This window comes from Rissa tridactyla, chromosome Z (assembly GCF_028500815.1).
Source record: "Rissa tridactyla isolate bRisTri1 chromosome Z, bRisTri1.patW.cur.20221130, whole genome shotgun sequence".
NCBI classification, from domain to species: Eukaryota; Metazoa; Chordata; class Aves; order Charadriiformes; family Laridae; genus Rissa; species Rissa tridactyla.
Window position 1 is genome coordinate 29037929 of NC_071497.1, and position 22285 is coordinate 29060213.

Sequence of the window (22285 nt, forward strand, 5' to 3'; positions counted from 1 at the left end):
GTTCAGTAAGATCTCACTTACTGCAGAGAAAGCCATGGTGTTCAAACACGTTAATCTTTTTAAAAGTATTTATTCACAGTAAGCTGGCCTGTAGTCTTCCACCCACACCATGCTATTCAGTGCATATGTGTTTGAAAGCTGCCGTGTATAGTTCCAGCATGTAGTTTGTAATTACAGTAATACAAAAGAGTGGTTTACTGTAGACGAAGTACACTATGAAATTTGCATCTGTTAGAACTAGAGAGACAAATGATAATTGTGTCTATTATTATTTTGAACAAAGGAAAACTGAAACCATGAATCAACCAATTGATTGATGGATTGATTGATCTCTTGTCCTTGAGAGTTTGTGGGGTGGTGTTGTTTAACCCCAGCCAGCAAGTAGGACCCCACTTCTCCCCTGAGAAGGGTAGGGAGAAGAGGGAGAAAAGGAGGTGAAAAGAAAAAAAACCACATGTGGGTTGAGATAAAGAGGGTTTAATAGAACAATAATGCAAAAGGATGATGATGATGATGATGATGATGACGATGATGATGATAGAATATACAAGACACAAGTCACTCTCATCGCCCAGTGAATTGGTTTCACAGCCTGACCTGAGCAGAGATGGTGGATTCCCCCATCCCCTAGCCAACCCTCATTTATATACCAAGCATGACGTCTATGGTACAGAATATTCCATTGGCCATTCTGTTGTTCTGTCTATGCTCTCTCCAAGCTTCTATGGGAAGCTGAAAAAAGTCCTTGACCAATATAAACATCACTTAGTAATAATCAAAACAGCATGCATTATTGACATTTCTTTCATACCAAATCTGAGAACATAGAAACCAGTAGAAATAAAATTCACTCTATCTCAGCTGAAACCAGGGCATGTAAAAAATTAAAAAGTGTTCCTTTGGGAGAAAGGGAGTTAGTCCAGTAGCAGCAATCTGCTAAATGCTAACATTTTAATGTTACATTTTCACTCTGATCTAAACCCCCCCCCTCCACCTCCCCCCCCAAGAAAAAAACCCAACCCCAAAGACAGCAACCTGAAACAAACGTGTTTTTTCAATCACTGTAAAGTACATTTAGTTTTGATCAGTTACAAGCTAACCTACCTTCTCTTTGATCTCCACACTTTGGCACACATTTTGGCAAGTATTTTTCAAAAATCTTGACCTTATTTGTTCTGGAAAAAAACATTCTCTCAAGCAGGCTTTGGCCAGTAAATCAACTGTAGTGCTAATCAGTACAAGTAATCAAACTCTTAGGCAAGCTCTGTCTGTTTCAATACTAGCAATAAAGTATTTATTTGTCTTAAAAATATCTCATTAAAAAAAAAAAAAAAACAAATAAAAGGACATTGGTGCAATTATTTCCTTGCAGTTTGGTTTGGAAACATTTAAATTCAAAATCAGGACAAAGTTAGAATGCCTTTTAATGTGCATTTTTGAATAAAACCAAACTAATGACGATACAAGAGGTATGGCTAGCTGCTCAGTAGGCTCCATTCCTTTTACGAATGTCTAATGTTTACTAAGTATACTGAAAATATATTTCTAAGGCAATGAGGAGTAATTAATTCTTACTGATGTCTTTTAAGAGGTATTTCAGTGTTATTAAATCGGAAAATTTGTGACACTGTTGTTCCTTAACTCCTTTAACGCTGATTTGCATTGCAAAATCTTATAGCTAAAAAGCAATCATTTAATCTCTCTTCAAATAGAAGCCATTTTATAATTTTCTCATCCTTTGCATTTTTTTGGTGCCTCCTTTTACCTGTAAGCTGTGTGAGATCAACACTAGCAGCAGCAGCAGTAGTTGCTGGTGCTGAGAGGAGTGCAAGGTTTGTGAGGTACCTGGGTGTGAGTCTAAAGGGGTTTCTGGGCCTGACACCTTGGGCTCTATGTGGGGAAGATGCAGCAAAGATGATCAGCTGCAGGAGGACAGCAGGATGCTGTGGGACTGTGGCATCACTAGCCAGACCGCATGCCTCTAGGACCACATATCAGTCATAATTCCCCTACGAGGAGATCAAGCCCAGCAGAAAGTTATGTCCTCTGCATCCCCTGTGGTATTAGCACCCACTGGGAATGATGCAGCTACCCAAACAGAGCTCCCAAGGCAACATGCAGCCTTCCAGGTCTCTGGCAGCAAGGTGTGCCCAAGGTGTCTGAGGGCAGTAGTGAGAATGCCTGTTGAAGGTACACCCAGGTAAAAGAACTGCTTAGACATAAGTGAGACTTGGTGGGAAGACTCTTCTGACTGGAATGCTATGATTAGTCATGCTATTGTGATATGAATGCTATGGGTGGTTATTGGCTCTTCAGGAGAGACAGGCAGGGCAGGTGAGGCAGAGGGGTAGCACTGTGTGTAAAGGAAGGGTTGTACTGTACAGTGCCTGTAGCTGGAGATGACATGGTTCAGAGCCTCTGGGTAAGGATTAGGGGAAAAGCTCATAAAGTGAATAGTATTGCTGCAGCCTATTACAGATCACCCAACCAGGATGGTGACATTGATGTATTAGTCTGTAAGGAATTTAAGGGAAATCTCTAGATGAGTTGTCCTTGTCCTTATAGGCAACTTCAACTCCCCAGATGTCGACTGGGACTATCATACAGCAGGCACAAACAGGTCCAGAAAATTCCTGAAGCACATTGAAGGTAACTTTTTAATACAGGTACTAAGGGAGCTGAGTAGGAAAGGTGGCCTCCTAGATCTGTTGTCTGTAAATAGGGATGGTCTCATGGGTGATGTGGTGATTAGCGTCTGTCTTGGCCACAGTGATCATGAAATGGTTCAGTTCAAAGTCTTTGGCAATATGAGAAAAACTGTCAGCAGTCCTACTACCCTGGATTTTGGAAGAGCAGACTTTCATCTGCTCAAGGAACTAATAAGTATGGTCCCTTGGGAATTTGCTTTTGAGGGTATTGGTGTCCATAACAGCTGGTCACTTTTTAAGAGCCGTCTTTTAAGAGCACATGAGCAGGCAATTCCAAGGTGTCAGAGGTCAAGCAAGTGGGGCAGAAGGCCAGCTTGGCTGAACTGGGATCTCCTTCTGGAACTTAGGAGCAAAAAGAAAGCGTATGGACTTTGGAAGCAAGATCAGGCTACACAGGAGGACTACAGAGATGCTAGTCACCACTGTAGGGACAAAATTCATATGGCCAAAGCTCAATTGGAGTTCAAGCCGCCCAGTACTCTGGTGGCTAAAAAAATAGACTTTTTCAAGACTGTTAACAGCAAAAGGAAGACTAAGGAAAACATTGGTCTGTTACTTGCTGAGGTTGGTCACAAATAGGGATGAAGATAAAGGAGAGACATTTTATGCTGTCTTTGCCTCTGTCTTTAACAGTAATGATGGGCCGTGGGACCCCCAGAGCCGTGGGTTGGAGAACTGCAACTGGGGGTGATAAGCTCCCAGTTGACTTTGAACATGTATGGGCTTTGCTGCTGCAACTGAATGCACATATGTCTATGGAGACCAATGGGATTCATCCTAGGGTCCTGAAAGCGTTGGCCAGTGTTTTCTGTTAGTTATTTATCAAAGGTCTTGGGGGCATCTGCAGTTCTAACCTGACATATAAGCAGTAACAGTGTTCTCCATTGTCTTGATTCTTTGCTAATATACTATGCTTCCTTCCAGCACACGCATCCAGGATTTCCATAGGTTCCATTGGTTTCACAACATTTGAAAGTCAGAGGAAAGGAGGAAAATTACACACACAGACTACTTTCTGGTAAAGCCTCAGGATATGTCCAAAATGCACATCTGACACAGAAATTGGGAAATACTCCCTAGTTCCACACTGTAAACACTGATTGATTGACATCACTGAACTGTAGTGCCAATATGACATTGTGTTCAGTAAGATTTAATGTAAATAAGACAGGACTTGACCTGATAGCCATTATTTAATGTCTCGTGTATCTCCCTACCTTTACCCTGAAGAGTAACCCTTATCCTTACATCTTTTCTAATTTTCCCATCCTCTATACATCATCATATAATTACTCATCACCAAATTAATTTGATTTAATATATTCACTCAAAAATAAATGTATTCTATTTCACAAATAATAACTAATATATTTCAAAAATAATGGAAAGAACTATTTTCATTAACAGGAAAACTAAGTTATTTTAAAACTGCACATGTAGATGCTCTTTCCATTTTCTACTGTATGAGATTAATTGGGAATATTCATCAAGTACATGGCTGACAAAAATAAATCTCATTTAATTTTATTCACAAAAGCTCCCTTTATTTTTTTTTCACATTATTTTTTCACGGTTATGGGGAAAGGTGTTAAAAAACAAAACACTCTGGATGAACTACCACTCAACATCAGAATTAATCTGAGGCATTTCTGAGATAAATATCTGCACAGTAAGAAAACCAGGAAATTTTTCATTGACTGTTACTGTAACTACTGCTTATCTGGTACATAGGTCAGTGAAAGATTAGTGAAATACAGGTTAGTCTTGGTTCTGCGCTAAACTAACTTCATGTTGTAGTAGTACAATACATCAGAAATGTCACCAGAGAACTATCTTGAAAAAACTCTAGGCTAAATTATTTCTGAGGATTTTACAGTTGCTTCACACACTAACCCTTTTTTGTTGTCTCTTGACAACTTTAACTCAGTGCTTCTGAAAGAAACATGTGCAGCAGGAAGTATTTCATATTCAGGGCTGTGACAGCCTTTAAAGAATTTCACATACTCCCTTAAGGCCGTTTTTCATCCTAAATCCAAGAAACCTAAAGTTTCTGGCAGGCATTTACTTTTATCATCTTGGTCTCCTGTGGACTCATGTAATTACCGCCATAGTACTGGGCACTAGGAATGAGCATCCTCCACCTTTTTCTGTATTTACCTCCTTCCTTTTCAACTTCCAAACCATCTGACCTTTTTTTATAGGCTGACACTTCCAATTACTCAAAAGCAAAAGGAAAACAAACTCTCAGTTTTCTTCTTACAGGCACTAGACAGACAGCTTTTGTACATTGATCAACAGCAATAAAAAACATAGGAATTTACAAGTTCTTGCATAGGAAACAAACGACAAGACCACTGTGGAAATCAAAATAAGCAACTAGTCTATTTTTACCAAGTAAAGAAGCAACAAGGGACCTGCAGAGTAAAGAAGTATTGCTATTACCTTAATTAGAAGAAAAACTAAATTGAATGCCTTCATTTGTTACATTTTCTTTGACAGCATGGGTAGAACAGTGCTTTTACAGTTCAATCACTCAAAAACTCTGATCAGTCACAGTGGAAAGATGCTATTTGATTCTGGAGCTGTTTGTTTTTTCCCCTCTTCAGTGATTTCAACAGGTTCTGAGGTGATGGTGTGTTTGGAATGCAGATCTTGAGAGATGAAATAGCTATGTTTTCTTGCAAACTAAAAGCATTTAGCTTTCTGAGATAAAAGGATGCTGCTAAAAAACAACAAAACAACAACAAAAACTCAGAAGAGAATGTGGGGGTAAAAACAACATCCAGAATAACTTCTCAGATCCTGAAAATTAGCCTTCTTGATTCATAATGAAGGAGGTCTTCAGGGTGGAAATAAATATGAGTTGATACTCATTAACATCCCTGAAAAATTTAGACCACAAGTCAGCAAACGTACATGAGTACATGTTTTGACTTGAGGCAGGAGATGGGTACTGCTGATTTGCTAGGAATAAACAATTTGCCTAAAGTTAAGCATGGTAAAATGTCTTGCCAAATCAGAATGAAATACAGTATCTAAAAAGCAAGTTTATATTTGAGTCTATGGTAATTACCTTGATTGATGCTGTTTCCTACTTTCATCACAGATCCATTTGATTTCTCAGAAAATTGCAGTGTGTTTGTAATGCAGGCTTCAGAATATTATTTAGGTAACCAAGAAGGAAGGCAAGAATACATGAGAAGGTGTTGTAAAAGACATTAAAGTCATAAAGACAACTCATATTATTCTTTTGCTAAATAAATGTCTCATGAATTCAGAGCAATAACAGGATATTAAATTATTTCCAAATTACAACTTAAAATCTCGCCATCACATGCTTTTTTGCTTTGTCAGTCATATATTTAATTAGCTAGCTATTTTTTCCTTCTCTTTTCTTCTTTCTCTTCCCATTTGCTTTAGTTGGACTCACTCCTTTTAGTAAAACACGAGCACACACAAAAAAAGACATAGAAAATACCTCATATACTTATTTCTGACATTCAGTTTCTTCACTGTTCTGAATTATTCTTTAGTCACACACAGTTGTCCAGGCTCCTTCTCATGTGTGCTCTCTGTGTTCCTTTTCAATGTGTGTTTCATAGAGTGTTCCGCCTTCTTCTGTCAGTTTACTCACTTAGGATATTGGTCCTACAATATGACTTTTTTTGCTCCTTGAGACCTCATGTTGCTGGCCCAGGTGTCCCATATGGCTCAGTAAGGTTAGCCCATATTCTCTTCTTCTGTCACCTGCCGCCCATTTTCCTGGGAAATTCCATTCTTTAAACGCTATGCTTGCACGCAGGTAGGGGCAATGGCTTCTGCGGGTTCACACTGAACTTCTTACCTCATCAGCTTTTTAGTGAAAGTACAGCTGTTACACTAAAGACAATCTGCTGATTCATCCTATAGTCTTTGTCAATGGAAGGGGACAAATAAAGGCACTTCATGATTTAAATATTTTCAAAATAAACTCTTGCACAGTCATCCACAATTCTGAACATACACAGATATCCCATCAGGTATCAGAAACATATATTTGGCTATACTTCTTACACAGATATCTTTAACATAACATTACGTTTCAATTGTAAGTAGAATTATGTTTGTATTACAAAAAACATTTTACCCATTATCTTAATTTACTTACTTCATTTATTTGTGATTTGGGTTTCCACGCTTTCTTACAACTCAGTATTTTAAAAGCCCATGGATTTTTTTTTTAATTTTTTTTTTTTTTAAGTTTCACAAGATTGGCTTTTTCTGTTCGTATATTTTGACACTAAGAAAGCTATAAAACAATTATACTGTTGGGTACATTGAATTTTTCTTCAGGTCTTCCAGTCAGGTAAAACTCAGAAAACAGGAAATGTCAGTGAAACAGATGTTACACAAACACTCACAAGCATTCCCTATAAGAACAACAAACAATGTAATATTTTTCTAACAGGGAGTTGTGTTGGTAGACGAATAGCAGAGGTATGAAATAAACTAATGAAGCTTCTTCTGTCCTACTGGTAACAACAAGGATCTGTTGTCCCTACTTTCTTTGTTATATCTAGAGCTAACCTGACTGACAGACAATTCACCACAAACTGGTGTTTTGTCTTCAGTCTTTTGACAATGAAAGGTCAATCATAGGATAAATGACCATGTTGTTCTTCTATCTTTAGATCCAAAGTCATGCTAAGAGATATAAATTTTGATGCTTTGAGATCCTTTATACATGGCTTAAGGATTCTGCTTTTCTTACCTTTCTGACACTGTTTATACCTACATTCTCCTTGAGCTGCTCCTGTACCATTACACCATGCCAATAATCACACGCATCCTTTGTTGCAAAGCTGAAAACCCACCTCCTCGTTATGTTTTTTGGGGCAGAAGTTGTGTAGAGAAAAAAGGCTGCCTCTGGCTTGCTGAGTTTCTCATTAAGTTGAATGTGACATTTACGACCAGAAGGAAAGCTATTCAAGTGTTGGATTCAGGCTGGTTTAGTAGCTGGCTTAACCATTGCCTAGATGGATTGTTTTAAACTCTCACATGCTCTGAGGCACAGTAATTGACTGTTAAGGAACTATAGAAAGCAGACAAGCACTATTCTGAATTTATAACCTAGTCAATCACCAATGATTGTAAGCGAATAAGAAATTTTAAACATTTTGTTTGGTTCGTGTTGTTTCTTGTTTTCATCCACAGAGTTAATTGCTGACATAATCCTGTCTTGTTCCCAAAAACCATACATAGAAGTAAAGCCTCTGTAGTGTATTTTCCATGCAGCAGATTTCTCATAAGCACTTGTCTGCACACAGTAGAGGATTTAGGCCATCTCTTTCTCACAATTTTACTTTCTATCCGCCTTTCACCTTTCCAGCCACACTGATACTCCATGAGGTAAAAAATTTTATTCCAGTGCTTCCTGTGGTCATATGCAGCTCGACCCTAATACAAAATGGTATAAATCTGTCCCCACAAGCCAGCATCTAGGGTCAGGTATTGGACTGTTAGATATGTGTGGCCAATAAAGCAACTATAAAAATAATATACCTAACAAAGTGTTTAGTGTGGTAGTGTTGTGTTTTAACCCTGGTGGGCAGATAAGCACCACAGAGCCTCTCACTCACTCCCCTGTGGGATGGGGGAGAGGGTAAGAAGGGTACGAGTGAGAAAATGCATAGGCTGACCTAAAGACAGTTTAATAAGGAAGGCAAAAGCCACACACATAAACAAATCAAAACAAGGAATTCATTCACCGCTTCCCATTAGCAGGCAGTTGTTCACCCATCTCCAGGAATGGAGACCCATGTCCACTTCTGGGCTCCCCAGTTCAAGAAGGACAGGGAACTACTGGACAGGGCACAGCAAAGGGCCACCAAGACGATTAGGGGACTGGAACACCTCTCTTATGAAGAAAGGCTGAGGGATTTGGGTCTTTTCAGTCTGGAAAAAAAAAACGACTGGGGAAGGATCTTATCAACGCTTATAAATACTTAAAGGGTGGGTGTCAGGAGGATGGGGCCAGGCTCTTTTCAGTGGTGCCTGGGGGCAGGACAAGAGGTAATGGGCACAAACTTGAGCATAGGAAGTTCCATCTAAACATGAGGAGGAACTTCTTTACTTTGAGGGTGGCAGAGCACTGGAAGAGGCTGCCCAGAGAGGTGGTGGAGTCTCCGTTTCTGGAGACATTCAAAACCCACCTGGATGCGTTCCTGTGCAATCTGCTGTAGGTGACCCTGCTCTGGCAGGGGGGTTGGACTAGGTGATCTCCAGAGGTCCCTTCCAACCCCTACCATTCTGTGATTCTGTGATTCTGTGAAAGCGGGGCTTCATCACATGTAACAGTTATTTGGGAAGACAAACACCATGACTCTGAATGTCCCCTCTTCCTTCTTCTTCCTCCACCTTTTATTGCTGAGCATGATGTCGTATGGCATGGGATGTTGGGGTCAGCTCTCTCAGCTGTCTACTCTCCCAACTTCTTGTGCGCCCCTCAGCTTTCTCGCTGGTGGAGCAGTGTGAGAAGCAGAGAAGGCCCTGATGCTGTACAAGCACTGCTCAGCAGTAACTAAAACATCCCGATCTTATCAACACTGCTTTCATCACAAATCCAAAATGTAGCACCATACAAGATACTACAAAGAAATGTAACTCTCTTCCAGCCAAAACAAGTAGAGACAGACTGTCAGTGGATTGATCTTTACTGCATCCTCATGTTGTTAATTTATAGACCTGATGTCATTTTCTTTGTTGGTAGTGCACCCGTAGACTTAGAGAATGGGCACACTTATCAAGTTAAATCTAAGTAAAAGGAACAGAAGGAAATGAATTACATTTAAATACAATCAGCAACAATGAGAGAGACAGCCAACACATTAAAAAATTACATAATTATTGAACTTTTCTCTGGTTTCTTTTTTGATAAAATTTAATATAAGTATGAATCCCACTGTGTTACTGCTGATTTGCAGACCCAGGCCATACCTACTTCCATCCACTCCTTTTCCAGGGTAGACAGTGATGGGTAATGCACACCAGACTGCTGCTGAGCTGTATTGCAGTAGGAGACTACAACATGGGCAGAGCAGTTTGTCCCTCTTGCTGATCTATATTGCATTAATAATGCAGGGACATGTGAAATATAGAGCTTTTCATCCATCATTTACACATGCAAAAATTACAGATTTTCATAAATTAAAAGATTGTTCCTAGATTGTCTCTCTGAAGAGTGTATATTTTCCCACTATTAATTTGTTTCTCAAATGAGGTGTTCTTTTTCCCACAGGTCACACTATTGACTAATGGACTTGTAGTCAAAATAACTCTGATAGAAAAAGTAGAAAAACTTTATTCTTTCATGAAATTTAAAATAATTTTTAAAAATTAAACTTTGTGCTCAGACTGTGAACTTGTATGTACTTTTCATCATGCTATATGTGGACTGTGCAGATTTCTGCCTGGTTAGAGGGATAAAATATACATAGATCTCATGTGAGATTACTTTTAATCATTTATGCGCTTAGTTTTGGACAAGTACCTTTCCTTATTTAAACTAATTGCCAAATGAAGTCTTTGCAGAGGTTCCTTCCATGAAGCCAGCTGCCATTAATTGTTTAGAAAGTTCAAATATAAGTAAAATATTTAGTATTAGCAAGCATTAGTGAAAAGTAATTACAAGTTACAGAAACAATGAATTTTGGGAGAGGCGACAAATATGAGAAAAGATAATGAGTTCCTGAACAAAATAATTTCTTCTAAAGATTTTATTATTCTTACATATGTAACGAGAATTAAAACAGAGCAGCAATATGCTCAGCATTCATCCTAGCACAAACAGCAGAATTTATTTATGAAATCTTCACACAGTAATAACGTGTGTGTACTTCAAACAGTAATAAGAAAATATTTCATAAATACCTCCATTGTAACTACAACAGTTCTACTATATATCACTAGCCAAATTATCACATAATGGAGTGAAAAGTGACACAAGGACAATATCCTATTTAAAGCTGACATGAGCTGCTCAATAATGCATATGTTACAGTTCATCTTTGTCCTACTATATGTCCTACCTTAGCATGGCTCAATACCTATTCATGAGAAGATTTCTTGCCTTATTTGCTATGTTTTAAACTATCCCGCTGTCAGTCACATACCGGTAGCCAGGCTTTCTCATGGCAAATATAACAGTTTTATTTATGCCTATAGCAGTTGACAGGTTAGCAACAATTTCTTCAAAAGTTGGACAAAATTATAATGTATAGGTCCTGAAAATATTCTATTAATTTTTAGAATATATTATTGTCTTAAGAAAAATAAAATATGAGACTATGGCAACTACACAACTGTACCTGCGCTTTCATGCCCCAACCTGGCCAGCCCTCATTCACTACTACTGTTTTTACACTGGGCCAGCAGTTTCCTGTCTTTTAGGTCATAGGTATCCAAGCAAGACTTGGAGATCTCAAATGTGGAAAAGCTGGATTTTGGTATTCTGTGTGCCTTACATGATGATTATTACATCATAATATTCTGCAAAACCAATTATGCAAACTGAAAACGGCTGTTTTCCTTCTGCTTTGCCTGCTTTCTCTTTAAAAGATTTCCTTTCATAAATCCTTCTGATATGACAATTTTCCATCAAGCTCCTTCTTTTTTTAGCACTTGGTCCAACTGCTATTGAGTAATTAATGTAAGACTGAATTTCTATTAGTTTCCGCACTTAGATTACCTCCCCTTTCCCACTAAAGAGAGCTATTAATACAGCAGGAACAAGAGCACTGGGAAGGCTGAAATGTTTGAGTACAAAAAAGATAGTGCATGATGAATGATAACAAATGATCACCTGCACCACTGTCTTCTGCTAAAGACATTTGTATTTATTGGTCCCTTAGGACTAACATTGTCTCCAATTTGTGATAAATTCATTTTCTGATATTCATGGAAACCTACAAAATTTCATTCCTATTTTTTTCCATTGTGGTTCTAGTGAAGTACTTCTCTATATTAACTATATGTGCAAATAAATATTTTGCTAGCATCCCAACCTGAAGTCAGGAGTATGTCATGGTGAAATACTGTTAGCACCTAAGTACAGAACAAGGACTGAAAGAGTAATTCTCAAACTAAAAACATGTCTTCCAATTGCTAGTCTAAGTAGAATCTCAAGTGCTGCGAGAGTTAGTTTAGTAACTGCAGGAACTCTGTCTTTTTATTAAATGGGTTAGCTTTATTAATCTATTAAATTAATCCCTTTGTAATATAGCCCAGTAGTCAATGAAAAGCATCGCTTTCCCCACTGCTTTGTAATGTAACACTAAGAGGAAAATGGGAAAAAGGTCAGTTATACCTTGTCAAGTTGGAACCCAAATAGTAGTTCATTACATTTCTGTAGAAAGAATATGATCAGGAAATTATTTTTTTCAAGACAAATGATTGTCACCATTCAATTAGGCAGGATTTGACTTCACAGACTTCATAATCAGAGGCTGTTCTCAGTGTGGAGTCCTCAATGACATGGCAGAACTAATGAAGACTCTGATCCAGCTAAGGTTTGATGCTGGATGGTAATGACTCCCTTTGATGTCAGTGGGACAATGCTACACTAATGTTAATAGCACTTCTTGTGATAACAAAAATATGAATGAGAGTTAGTTGCATGTGAGCATGTAGTCTTCTCCTTTCCTGCCCAGCACGCCGGCGTCTAGTCTGTAAGTAGCTTATGCAGGATCTCCTTTTTCCCTGTTACTCTAACTGCAGAAAACTTTCACATATCCTGTTTTTGGGACAGCTCCTGCAACAGGATCCAACTTTGCACCTTTTGCCTTAAGTTGATAAGACTTGACAGTATTGGCATTAATAGTAACCCTCAAAAAAAACCAAAACCTGTTACTATTCAAATCCTACTACATACATTATATGAAGAGACATCAAGAAGCTTCAACTTTTTATCCTAACTTTTGGACCTTTTAACACAACTAAACCTAAATGTCAGTGACTGCTGCCTTTATCACAATGTCTATAATCTTCTTTATCCCATTAAAGCAGACCATCTTGTACTTTGGTATATAGCACCTTTAGAACCTAACATCACTTGTGCTAAACTCAGACGTAACAATCTATGCCTGTGCTACAAGGCAGTGCAACAACTTGCATTTATATTATTCAAGTCTGACTGCTAATGTTTGATCTCCAAGTGAAAATTGTTTTTCCTTATCTGGACTATTCCTAACTCAACTTGGGAAGGTGACAGTGATGTTTATATTCAACAGAGAAAAATCATGTAATGTTAACTTTGCCTCCTGAAATAGCTTTTCTGCAGAAGCAAATACTTGTCTGTCTTGCCCAATGTGGGGGACCTGTTTCTGACTAAATACATTTTAGACCCATTATACCTCAAAAGGGAAAAAAATATTCCTGTTTGCTTTCAAAGGGCTTCAATACATACCGAATAGAAAGGACATAGCCCTTCAAAATTTTCTAAAGGTGAGGTTATTTTACTATGGTCCAAGAAAGAAGCCCCTGAAAACCTTCTAAAAATTAAAGTTAAATCTAAAGTTTAAATATAAAAATTAAAGCTTTCCAGCTGTGCCTACAAGTCATATTTTAAATTCCAAGCACGCTAAAGAAAAATGCTAAAAAAATGACACTGTTTTCTCCCTCCCACCTGAAGCTAGGTTGCATACCATGTTTGTGCACTTTTGAATAATAAAATACAAATTGAAGTTGAGACTAACAAACTGACTGACAAACTGTCTTCAATTACATTGATCTTTATCTTCCCACACTGAAAGGAAAGTCACATTTCTGTGTCATTTAGAACAAAATAACAAATTATGTTCATTTTTTATTTAAAAAAAAAAAAGTAAAACCCTTGCTAGAAGTTAGTGGAATTATATCACAGACAAAAGCTATGAGCGCCAGTTAAAAGTAAGACATTGCCCCAGTTGGGAGACAAAATCACAGGTGAGGTAGTAGATGGACAACATCTCTGGGAAGCTTCAGGAACTGCCTCCGTTTGAAGTTCAGATTACCTCATTACTAGTTTTACTCATAGTAGTTTGCATGATTTCATGAGTACTTGTGACAATACTATTAGTGTATCTTTTTATTTCTCTCTTTCAACCAGCGTCAATGACTATAGTAGAGCCACAGAAGATGAGTTTTTACAAAAAGATACACAATAATTCTTTTGACTCACATCTTTATTAAAATTTTAGTCTACTTAAACCAATAATTTAATTGAAAGCTTCTGAAAGTACATATTCATGGGATGATAACTAAGAACAATGAAGCCCTGAGAAAAGTAACATTTTCTGAACAAAGATCTGGGCTATCAAGGTTCAGAAACTCACAGAAATAAAATCACTGTTTCATTATTCATTGGGGTGATAAGGCAAAAATGCACTGAAGAATAAGAAGTGGGCATCTGCTGAAGATCTTCAGCAAGTGATTTGCAACATTGAGGCACAAGTGCTGACAATCCTTCATGACCACAGAAGGAACAAGTAAGGAAGACGCTGCCTTCTGATGGTGTCTTATCAGTGTTTGCTCAATATGTAGGGAGGAGCAAATATTCTTTTTGAGAAATGCAAATAATAATCTTCTTAAAAATAATTTTTTTAATGGTTCTTATATAGTGAGTGCTGTTCCATCAGCCACCAGCTGTCCTCATGGTCTAATCAAGACCCTCCGTTTTCCTGTTCCTGTATCTAGTTCCCATTTACTGGTGGAGTGAGAAGGAATTGAATTACTGAGTTCCAGAAGTACCCACGCACATATAGACACATCCATATGTCAAACCAATGTAAATTCTGAGTCAATGAGCACTACCAAGGAAGTTGTCTGAAGACACAGTAAGAACCTGATGTTACATGACATTCCAAGTGAGCATCGGTTACAATGATGCAGTTTGTGAAGCAGAAGTTCCACTTTTGAGAGACTGAAACTATATTTCTGCCTCTACCTCATCATATTTCGGTATAGAAAACTATGCATATGTTGTATCAAAACAGGAAATGTATTTTTTTTTTAAAGAACTGATACTAACAGGTCAGAGTGCAAGATTTAATTAAAGCTGAGATCTTATTACTTTGGAATATGTGCTCAAAGGAACAAAGAAGCTTTCTGAATGTTTACAAAATTAAAAATTGGTCTGGGAATTCACTTACAGTTGCCATTCTGAGACATTACTTCTCTTGTTTGAGGCTTCTGTTTGCTGTGTATAGATTTTAAGTGCCATCATCCCATCCAAACACAACAGAAAGGTAAAATGAATAACTTCATGCCTACCTGTAATGAGTAGGTGGAGATAATTCTTCTGAAAGAACTAACATGGGGAAAAAGTTAACCAAATATGTTTCACAGTCTGCACACTTCAAATAACGCGGAAACGTGTCTGTGAAAGACCATCAAGAGACACTTTTCAGAGTCCTCAGAAAGAGATTGGTAGAACATGTAATACCAGGACTCAATGGAAAGAATACGTAATAATCTCAGTTGCCAGGATAAGATACAGAAGAAACTATTTCAGACAATTAGATTTAGATCATCACTAGGGTACAAACTGTCCTGCATTCAGAGGAGTTCTACAAACCACAAATGTTATAAATATAACTCATTTCTGTCAAACAGTTTTCTCAAGCAAGAAAGGTATAATAATCGAACATAAAGAAATTCTGAGAAGTTCACATTACATATCAAGAGGCTTCTTCCCCAGAGAACAGGAACAATCTGCTGTACAATGCTGCGAAGTCAGATAGTATAAGTGAACTGGAGCTAACGCTGAGCTGTGTTTCATTTCCTCGGGTTTTCTAAGATGCATCTTATGGGCGGTAGGGATATGAAAACGATCAGTCTGTTTCCATCCATTAATTTCTCATTTTTAAAGAGATTAAATACAATGATTTATTTCAAATCTTAGAGTCTTATGTAACAGTTCTAAGTACTTAGAAAGTAATGGAAAAAAAGTCTCTAAGAATTCTAAGTCCTTGTACGGTACTTTCTTTTGGAAGACAATCATTGCAATAAGTCAAGGAACAAAAAGTGTGTACAAACTCTAAGCGGCAACTGTCCCTCTGTTGGGCTATGCAAAGCAATTTCTGTTGCAAAAGGCTGAATTACTATTTGAACTGACCAAATTCAAGACACAGATAGATTGCCAAACAGCAGACCCAGCTATTAGTGAGAGAATGTTAACCCCCTCCTTTTCCAGACCTGCCAATTTGCATTCTATTTAACAGGTCTCACTTCTCAGGCCCTTCTGTAACTGTCATCAGTGTGGTCTTAAAAACATTAATGTTCGTGGGTTTCCTGCTAGACACATGTCAAGAGCCATCCTATTATATCTGCAGATCTGCACACAAAACTTCCCAGCAATACTTAAAATGTGTACATTTCTTGCCTGTGGGACAGAAACATACATACTGGATAAAGGAAAACGAACTGAACTTAACCTGCCAGATGGCTTCAGTGTTCCTTAGCCAAGTAAGTAAAATTTATTCATACCATTTAAGGGATGAAACACTGGGAATTTGTAGCTCCTGCTGTGAGAAAAAGGACCAGAAAAAGAACACAGACAGTGCTGAAATAGAGTTGTCCTGGATTGCTGACCTGTGGTTTTTGACTCTAAGGAGATTAGAGTAGGGTTAACAGCTGCTACTGGAAGGAGATTCACTGCAACCCCAGCAGCACTCAGCACAAATTTCCAGAACTCCAAATGTCAAGGCCAGGTCTACTCCACCATGTCCTTGCAGGCTATGACCCTTGCCATCTGCTGATTTTACCAGACCCAGTTGTGGCACTCTGAATGCTCTGAAACAACCAGACACACCACCGAGTCATAAGGGACAGTTTGTCATGCATAGATTACCAACTAACTCAACTAACTTCTCAAGAGCTAGAATATATAGAAGTCCTAGGCAAGATTCACAGCAGTCATCCAAGTCCTTCCAGGAAGTTCAAGGCAAAAATCATGTTGAAACATTAACTCAACGCAAACACAAAAGCATGGCTTAAAGCCCTGTGCACACCAAGAGAAGAAACATCAAGCAAAGTTCAGACTTAGATTCAGGAATGTTCACAAGTTGATCACTCCCCAATAATAAAGTTTCTCTTTGTTGCTTTTTAACTTACCACACTGACTTCATTGACTCCTTTCAAAAGCAGACCAAAGAAATATATGTTATTTAAGGTTATGGCAGCAGGAACTTCAATAAAACACAGAATATTGCAGTTGATGTGGCACCTTCTGATAACCTATTTCTTTGACTGTATAGAGTCTTCACATTTAAGCATAAGCTTACTATGGGCTATGAACAGAGATTGCAATATGGTACTTCATGCAGAGGCCTTTATTATCTGCCAGTAATAGAACTTAGGAAGGGAGAAGTAAGGCAATAAGTGCATTTACCAAATATTTATTCCAAAGTTATTTCCAAGTTTCAGTTAAAACCTAATTTTGATACTAAGTTCGAACATGAACCTTTATGGAAGTACCAGTGATCCTCAAAGGCAAGACTACTCACCATAGATTTGGCACACTTGCATTTTCCCCTCTATCTGAGAGAATTTTAAGAACATTATACACTTTCCAAGTAATCATCATAGTCATTAAAGTATAGGACATAATGATACATAATGAGCAGTTAAAAGCAAGAGAAGACTCCCTGACATGTTGTTAACTTCCAGATAATCACAGAAAAACCATGCAATATTTTATGATTTATCACTGCATTGTGTTGCTTTATTTTGTAAAACTTATTTCTTTTTAAGAAATAAAGCCATTTAAATACAGCAGTGAACCCCTGATATAAAAACTTTCAATAATAGCAAAGTTAAAAAATTACCGAAAGAAGCATTTCAAAATCAAAAGATATATTGACAGCTGGGAGCTGCTGTTCAAAAAGGAAATAACTGGTTGCTGAACAACTCGTGTAATGGAATACTCTGTTGTGCTGCACACGCTAGCATCTCAATAGTTTAACAAGAACAATAACATTCAAGAATAAGAACACAACAAGAATTCAATTATGTATTTAAAAGGGGATTCTTTAGAGAGCAGGATCAAGTATAAGGTCAAAGCAGCAAATATAATTGTCATTTACATATCCACATAGACCAAATTTTTCTGCTTGTAAAGAGAAAGTTATACAAAGTTACACTCAGCAAGGCAATTGAAAACTGTTCATTTTTTATTAAAGCAAATAGGTTTTGAATTTGTAGAATATTCTATGAACTGAAAAATTTGGGACTTCAAGCCTTGATAATATTTGAACATAAATCATATTTGGACTCAACATAAATAAAGCCACTGATTTCAGGGTTGCTTAATATGAAAAACACTAAAAGAAAGCCAATACTAGTAGCTCATCAGACAAGTTAAATCCTAGAATTCTAATACATTACTTATCATCTAAGAAGAGTGTCCCACAAGATTTATGTTTATTTTCTCCAGAGGAGAAAAAAATATATTTAGAAAGATGGGAGCATTTTAAAAAATAGACACTTTAGTGTGTTCTCTCCTAACAGAAGGTGTTTCTTTCCTTCTTCGTCAATGAACTGTATTTAAAGCAGGCTTTCAACTGTTCCCTTTCTGAGAGAAGACTACCTGGCAGTTCTGGTGCATTTCTATTACCAGACTAGATGAATTTCCATTCTCCCTTGCTACTTCTTTATTGTTTAGGGATTTGGGGAGAAAATAAAGTTATATGTTCTTGAAGTATTTTTTAAGTAACTTCAATACTGCTATTACATATTTCATTTTGAATATTTTTGCTTTGTGTTCCCCTGGGAAATGTGGATCAGCCTGTCCGAAAGAATTGTACGGCTTGTCCTTTGGGTGGGAGAACAGAAAAAAATGCATACTTATTCTGTAAAACAAATAACACATTATAATGAAACAAGTGTTAGAGCTGGAGTGTTTTCACTGATCTGTCCTAACATATTTACTTTTACTTTTGGAGGAAAATTTCTTCTTGACAAATGCACATAAATTATATTTGTAGCATTACAGGGACAAAAAAATTGTGCACTTACTGAAGATTAGCAAATAGTAAGTAAAGCTGAATTAAAAATAATTTTTATATAACATGAAAAGATTGCTTTAAGGCAAGTAAAAATATTCTGATATCACTTTTAAAACATTATGCTTACTTGCATTTTAAGAAAACAGACACAATACTTTCAACAATATGAAATAAGCACTCAGCAGATTTAGTAGAAAACAAAGATTTTCTATGTCCCATGCTTGGTTAATTTTTTTTCCTAGGTGATGAATACCATGGTCCCTAATGGACACTGCAAGGCTTTGTTTGAAGAAAATACATGCTTTTGAGCTCAGAAGGACAGCTAGTTTTAAACTTAAAAGCTCATCGTAAGGAAACGATGACATTAGATAGCGTTATGGTCTCCTTTAGCCTAAAATTGTATCTACCTAATAAGTGAAAACAGCCAACGTCCCCTGTTCCAGATAATTCATACGTTTGTATTGTGTATTTGCATGCAATAAGTTTTCAATTAATAAATTTAATCACTGAAGTTATGTTTCTGACGATGTGCATGTGATAGGTAGCTAAACTTGGCAAGCCTAAAAGCTTTATGGAGTCCTACGGAATCCTTCTACGGAGGACAGTCATGAAAAAGGCAATTACTGCTTTTATCTATTAATGAATAGAATCAAAACTTTTCTTCATTTAACTTCATGCTGTGAAACATGGAAGATCTACCTTGAATAACAAGTATTGAAAGTCACAATTGGTCATATTTGAGAGAGACAAAAGGGAAAAAAAACAGTAGCAAAAAGAATTTCATTCAACTTAAGGTACGGTATATGTTTTTTGAGCCTTAGGGCAGCTACTAGATTATACTAGTATAATCTAACAGCTATAATTTAACAGCTACTAGTAGCTGTTAAACTGTTAAGAAATAAGTGAAGAAAAGGCCCTTTTTCATAGCATTGAAATAAATTGAAGGTGCAAAGTATCCTACACTGTTCTCTTAACAAATTTCAATGATGCCTTCAACCACGTGAAAACACATGCTGGAAAGGCTGCTGGGAATGTTTTCCATCTTTTGATTTGTTTGCTTGCTGCTGGAAGGTAAAACTATCTTTTCAACCTACTTCCTAGACAGTACTTAATCCCTTGGCAGTTTCACAACAATCAAATACTTTATATCTTTCAAGAACATGAAAGTTACTTTGGAACAGAACTATTTGCATCAGTGGAAAATGCACAATTATAATCAAGCTTTATACAAAACTTCACTATAGCATAACAATAACATTGATAAGTTACTTTTGCTGAAAAATACATAGGCAATTTTTTAAATGGAACATTTTCATTTTAAAAATTACCATTTGTGGTCAAAGCAAGCCATTTCATACTTCTGTCAGTAGAACTGGTCAAACAACAGCACACCAGAAAAATAAAGAAAAAGAATATGCAACAGTTTTGAATAGAAATATTAGTTTGAAAGAATTCTTAAGGTCACAGATTTCATGAAGGGAGCTGGAACTCGACAGCATTTCTGAATCCTGTGAGCATTGTGAATTTTAACAGTCATTTATTTGGGAAAAAAAGAGAAAAAATATTTCAAAATACTTTCTTATTCGTTGTTCTTATTGACTTGAATTCACTGCTTTAGCAATATATTTAGAATTAATAACAACTGGTACTGTTCGAGAAATGAGTGACAACATAAGCAGCTCAGGGAGAAAAAAAAATACCACATACACACCAAACATACAGTAGTAGCAATAGGAATTCAATACTTCTGGTAGTGAATTCAAAGATGTAGATGTAGAAATGATGTAACCATTAAAAGAGAGTCAGCGCCAACTAATGACAAATGCACTAAAGATGAAAACCAATCTGATTGACAAGTAAATCTAAGTAGCTGGAAGTCTGACTATGGGGAAGGATGAAAAGGTAATCTGTTCGCAAAGCTGACCAATTTAATTAAAAATACACTTTTATATGCTGCCTCAATTCATATAGTTCACAGATCAAAATCAGGTTGTACATGGGCTCCAAAACACTAAAGTCTCTGTCTATTTAGCTGTAAGGGGCTACATCTACACTGTGGGAATCCAACTCCTCTGTCTGAGTACATGTGGCTTTTGCCTCCTGAAACATTTGCACAGCCAAACAGTGCAGCCGCCACGTGGGCCAGGAGGGAGTCATGGCAAAATCCCAAAGACATTCTTAAGAGGACCACTGGAGACCCAGGAACAGAGGGTCAACTTGCAGCAGCAAACACTGGCCATTACGCATAGACAAGCCAATGTGTCTTACTATTTGAACACCAAGAGAAAAAAATCACTGAATTATACTATTACATATTGTGAAATCATAATATCTGCAGTTCACTTACATAAACATAAGTTATTTAAAGGTCTAGTTTGATTCCCAAAGTAGAAGGGCACCTGAGGTTTACTGGTCTATGAGAATAAGGGAAATAGTTCTAAAGCCCTTACAAAAGAATACAAGTTTTGGGCAGAGTCCTGCTAACAAACAAGCACTATTCACTGTGAAAAACAGCCACAGAAATTTGGACAGAAGATAGTGGGGGAGATTAATAAACTTATCCGCAACATTCACCTTTTTAGCTAAAGGATTGCTGATATTTGCAGTTTTCGAGAAAATATGAAAACGTAAGAAAATTGAAAGTAAAATAGTTTCTAAAACTTCCCATCACAGAGGCAAGTGAATACTGAAACTGAGGTTTCTATGGAAGCTTGATCCACACATGCAAAAAATCTCGCATGAGACTTTATAGTCTATGCTGCAGTTATGTACCTTTACAAGTAGTTCTGACATCAAGAAACTTTAGTATATACTGCAATTACATCCCTTTTCTAGTTATTTTGACATGGACCTTGACCAGCATCTGACCTCTGGCCAACTGAAGTGTAGGTTTGACTAATATACTTACAAAGTCAATTCACTTCTAAAAGAGAAAAATAACTACCCCTTAAAGGCATTTGGAAAGGTAAAAATTCTTATGTTGGTGCACAATGCACTGCTGAGAATGCACTGATAGTTCTTTTGAGATGCAGTGAAGTATTTTTTCCAGGGCACACACTCATTAATGGTTTATAAAGATCAATTTTGCATTGCATAGGCAAAACTATCAGGTTCTCACAGAAAAAAAAAAAAAAAAAAAAAGACAGACATTGATGAGGAGTGGCAAATCAAAATGTTTGCTAGATAATTCAAAGCCAGTTCACCTAAATGTTGCACTGCAGATTTTGATATTACATCTTTCTGACAATGAACTCAGGCATACTCCTTTTAACTCATATTGTCAAGTCTGTGGCACATGCCAAATCAGAAATATAGCAATCACAACTGTTGATACAGCTTCTTCCTTTTTTTCTAGAAACTAGAACAGGATAAAACAGAATACATACAAAACTGTAAGAAAACAACACTGAACATGGGGTGAGGGGATGGAGAAATAAGTTCTGCTGTCATTTGCACAATTTTGGAAGCTTAATTCCATTATTTTGTTCAGTTGGGTAAATTGATGAAATGAAAGCATGAACACACAGAAGCCATAATAATTCTGGTTGGAAGAGACTT